At 38.1% G+C, this 5,245-nt stretch overlaps 1 non-coding gene across 1 annotated transcript; it reads left to right on the forward strand.

Annotated features, from left to right (window-relative positions):
- The first annotated feature begins 4,835 nt into the window (after positions 1 to 4,835).
- LOC128110216 (U1 spliceosomal RNA) lies at positions 4,836 to 4,999 on the forward strand. Its single transcript, XR_008218169.1, has one exon. It is a non-coding gene; the product is annotated as a U1 spliceosomal RNA (small nuclear RNA).
- Positions 5,000 to 5,245: the final 246 nt, after the last annotated feature.

Raw genomic sequence — 5,245 nt, forward strand, 5'->3', positions numbered from 1 at the left:
TGGTCTTTCATTTAAAAATGTCTGTTTTGGCTTGGTTAATATTGCACTGTTGACCTCAGAATTCCTTAGAAAGAATTCTCACTACTTTTACCTTCCATAAGAGAGTATAAAGAAGTGTTTCTTTTCCTTAGTAGTTTAGTAGAATTTATCTGTGGAAGTATCTGGGACTGGTACCATGATTTCTTTTTTCTTCCTTTGGATTTATTTTAAGTACATGAATGTTTTTGCCTGCATATATGTGTGAATGCCATGTGCCTGCGTAGTGCTCATGGAGGTCAGAAGAGGATGTTGCATCCTTTGGAACTTGAGTAACGGGTGATTGTGAGCTACTGTGTAAGTGCTAGGAGGAAAAAAACCAGGTTCTTTGCAAGGACTAAAAGTGCTCTTAACCACTGAGTTATCCAACCCTTCTAGTACTATAATTTCTTAAAGACTAAATATCATTCATTCACTATTAATATGCAAAAGGCTATGTGAATTATGTATTTCTTCTAGGATTAGTTGTGGCATTTTAAGTATTCCAAGGAACTGACCTGTTTAATCTAAGTTACCAGATTTCTAGGCAGGGGGTTCTTCATAGCCCATCATAGTCTATCAAGGCCACAAAGAAGTTAGCAGTTTGACCCTTCTATCATTTATGGATCAGCTAATTTTTCTTCTTCTTTAGTTTCTTCTTCTTGGTCAGGCTGCACAGATGTATATCAATTGTATTGATATTCTCAAAGAATTGCCTTAGGCTTTGTTGATTTTCATTACTATTTTTCTTATTTAATTTTGTTGATTTATATTCTAATATTTCTTTTTCTTCTGTTTAATTAAAGCTTAATTTGCTCATATTTCCAAAGACAAGGATTAGGTTATCGATGACAGATATTTCTTCTTTCCATATTATGAATTTAAGGCACTCAGTTTCATTTAAAGTACCACTTTCTCTGCATCCCTCTAATTTTGATAAGTTGTGGTTTCATTGTCATTCAGTTCAGAATAAATTTTAAAAAATGTCCTCGGTTAGGTGTGTTGGTGTACTACTGTAACTCCAGCAAGTGAGTGCTCTGGGCAGAAAGATTGAGAATTTGAAGACAACTTGGGATAAATAGTGAGACCTTGTCTCAAAACAACTTTTTTCCCCCCAGACATCTTTAACCCATGGATTATTGAGAACTTCCAAAATGCTTTAGAAGTTTTCAGTCATCCTCCTCTGCTGTTTTCTGATTTAATCTCATTGTGATCTAAGAACACATGTAGTTTCTAGTCTTACATTTTTCTAATGTGTAGCTTGTGGCTCAGATTGCTCATCTTGATGAATTTCAGTTGGACTTGAGAAGGATGTTTATTTCACCATTGTTAGGTGGATTAGTCTGTAAATGTCAATTAGGTAAAGTGATTGATAGCTCTGTTCACTTCCTCTCCATTCCTACTGACATTTTGTCTATTAAATCTCTGAATTACTGACAGAGGTTATTGCAGGGCTCCACTCTGATCGATGTGTCTCTGTCTTTCCAGTTCAGTTTTTGCCTAGTCTGTTTTGATGCTTTTTTTGTTAAATACATGAACATTTACATTTTCTTACAGAAATAACATGTTTTTCTCAACACAGAATTGTATCTTCACACCTCATCATTATATAATTGTCTACTTTATCTTCTTTATCTTTCTGGTTATGAATACAGCTTATCTGAAATTTATATGGTTGGAGCAACTTCTTTTATCATGGTACATCTTTTTCCATTTCATTATGTCTAAACTGTCTGAGTAGATTTCTTTTCAGATAGAACCTATAAAGGACCTGTGAGTCCTACTTTTCTTTTTAAACAAGGTTTCACTATGTAGCCCTGGCAAGCCTGAAGTTTGCTATGTAGACCAGGCTGGCCTTAGCCTTACAGCGCTCTCCCAGCCTCAGCCTCCTGAATGCTAGGATTAAAGAAGTTTGCCACTAAGGCCATGATCAGTCCTATTTTTTTTAAACCATACTGCCAATATGTTTTTTAATTGGTGGTATGTTTGGGTAAGGTATAATTCTTATAATTGTTTTCTGTTCATTATATTTACTTTTAACTCATCTTTGTGTTTGTGGTTGTGAATATCTTATGTACCGAAAGTATTTCAATTTCCTTAACATAACAATTTTCTTTAAAAATCTCCTTACCTAAAATTTACAATATATATTTTAAACTAATTTCACTCTGTTTTCAAGACACACCACACTGCTTCACATGTTTAGATCTTAGAATGGTTCTTCCTTTCTGTTCCTTTTGATATTGCTGTAATTCATTTCACTCACCTAGCACATTGATACTATCATCGTTTCGAAGAAACAGTTATATTTGGGGTTGATTATAAATAAGAAAAGAAAAGAAAGAGATTTTATTTATGTCCATTTTTTCCTTCCTTATTTTATATTTTTCTTTTTGTTTATGCAGACTTCTGACCTATGTTATTTCCCTCTTCATGAATAATAAGCTACGTTAACATTTCTCGAATGACAGGTCTATCGGCAATGAATTCCTTTAGGGACTTAGTTTATTTGTTTGGCTTTGTTTTTGTCTGAGAAAGTATTTCTTTTTCACGTTTGAAGAATAACTTTGCTCTTTACAGAATTCTATGTGGGTAGATTTTTCTTTAAGAACTTCAAATATCTCCACGTGTTTTATTCTCTCTCTTCTCTTCCCACATATGTGGTAACTGACCAGAAGTCAGTGTTAATGCTTCCTTTGTTCTCCATCAGGAAGGCAATTTGCTCCCAACAGCTTCATTGAAGATTTCCTCTTGGTTGTTTGTTCTGGGCAATCGGGTCATAGTGTATACAGGAGGATTTCCAACTGTTTGTTTTTGCTTTTGTGATGGTGACACTTACACTGCTTGGTGTTCTCTGAGAGTCCAAGATTGGAGCTTGATGTTCATTATTTCCATTCTCTTGCTTGTGTATTCCTTTTGTTCTGTCTATGTCTTCTACTTCTGTCCCTTAATTCTTAGGTACGATTTTTCTTTTTATATTTCAGTTTGGGAAGTTCCTATTGAGAAACTTTACAGCTCGTTGACTCCTTCCTTGTCTATGCTGGGTCTGATAATGAGGCTGTGGAAGTAATTTTTCATTTTGTTATCTTTCATTTCTAGAATTTCTTCATTTTTCCTTTCTTAGGCATTCTGTCTCTCAGGTTACTCATCAGTTTTGCTGTTTTACCTTTTTTTTTTAAGATTTTTTTATTTTACAAACCAACCATAGTCCCCCTCCCTTTTTTTCTTCTGCCCTGGCCCCTCCTCATAGCAGGTAAGGCCTCCCTTGGGTAGTCAACACAGACTGGAATACCAAGCTGGGGCAGGACCAAGCCATTCCCCATTTCATCAAGACTGAGCAAGGCATCCCACCATAGGGAATGGGCTCTAAAAAGCCAGTCTATGTATCCGGGACAAGTCCTGGTCCCACTGTCAGGGGCCCTCCACAAACAGATCAAGCCACACAACTGTCACCCACATTCAGAGGGCCTAGTTCAGCTCCCCAGCTGTTATCCCAGAGTCTGTAAGCTCCCACTAGCTTGGGCCAATGGTTTCTATGGTTTTTCCCATCATTATCTTGACCCCCCCCCTTGCTCTTATAATTCCCTTCTCCCTCTCTTTAACTGTACTCTAGGAGCTTGGCCAAATGCTTGGCTGTGGGTCTCTGCATCTGCTTCCATCAGTCACTGGATGTAGGTCCTATGATGACAATTAGGGTAGTCACCCATCTGACTACAGGGGAAGGCTAGTTCAGGCACTCTCTCACCATTGCTAGGAGTCTTAGCTGGGGTCATTTTTGTGGGTTTCTGGGAATTTCCCTAGCTCCAAGTTTCTCCATAACCCCATAATGGCTCCCTCTATCAAGGTATCTTTTTCATTCCTCTCCCTTCCTGTTCCTCCCCCAACTTGAAATCCAGCAATACCACTCTTGGGCATATACCCAAAAAATGCTCAACCATACCACAAGGACACTTGTTCAACTATGTTCATAGCAGCATTATTTGTAATAGCCAGAACGTGGAAACAACCTAGATGTCCTTCAATGGAAGAATGGATAAAGAAAATGTGGTACATTTATACAATGGAGTATTACTCACTGGTAAAAAAACAAACAAACAAAAAAAACAATGACATCATGAAATTTGTAGGCAAATAGATGGAACTAGAAAAAAATCATCCCGAGTGAGGTAACCCAGACTCAGAAAGACAAACACTGGTATGTATTCACTCATAAGTGGATATTAGACGCAAAGCAAAGGATAACCAGACTACAATCCACAACCCCGGAGAAGTTAGGTAAAGAGCAGGACCCTAAGAGGGATTGCCCCAGGAAAGGGAAATGGTTAAGGTCTCCTGGGTAAACTGGGAGGGGCGTAGAAGGGAAGGAATGGGGTGGAAACATGAAGGATCAAGATATCCTTCAATTTTTATTGTGTCATCAATTTATTCCTTTAGATCCTTTGAAACACAGCTGTAATTTCCATGGTGACTAGAATGTCAGGCTGGTAATTCTGATATCTGAGATAACTGGATCCAGGCTGACGATTTTTTTTTAAATCTTCTTTATTTTCACCATGCCTTGTGATTTTTGGTCAACAGCTGTACATTTTGTTTTAGATGACTTGGAATGGTGGAAATAGGCCTTTGATGTGAAGATTTAGGTTATACTGGCTAGGATCTGACAGATGCTGCATGTTGCCCTGGTATTCCTATCATTCCTCCCCTCTTGGCTTTGGGTTCCCTAAGCACTCTTTCTCAGAGTGTCTGTATCCTGTGGTCCTCTCTGCTGAGATCTGCAGTGATGATTCATGAACCTGCTGACATGTAAAGAATGGAGGGAAATACTTACCTGGCAGGGGAGATACCATGATCACGAAGGTGGTTTTCCCAGGGCGAGGCTTATCCATTGCACTCCAGATGTGCTGACCCCTGCGATTTCCGCAAGTGCAGGAAACTCGACTGCATAATTTGTGGTAGTGGGGGACTGCGTTCGCGCTCTCCCCTGAAGAAAAAAAAAAAAAAGAAAAAAAAAAGAATGGAGGGAAATCTTTATACATCCACTTATTAATCCCCTGTTGGCTGTATACTTGGCAAAAAGTTCCCCTCCATTCTGTAGGCTGTCTTTTCACTCTATGAAGCTTATTAATTTCATTTGTCAATTCTTGCTATTATTTTCTGAGCTAATGGAAATCCTTTTAAGTCCTCGCCTATGCTTACATCTTTAGAGTGGTTTCTCTGTTTTCTTCTAGCA

Source organism: Peromyscus californicus, unplaced genomic scaffold (assembly GCF_007827085.1).
Source record: "Peromyscus californicus insignis strain IS unplaced genomic scaffold, ASM782708v3 Scaffold_14__1_contigs__length_90479793_seg_2, whole genome shotgun sequence".
In the NCBI taxonomy this organism is placed as follows: domain Eukaryota; kingdom Metazoa; phylum Chordata; class Mammalia; order Rodentia; family Cricetidae; genus Peromyscus; species Peromyscus californicus.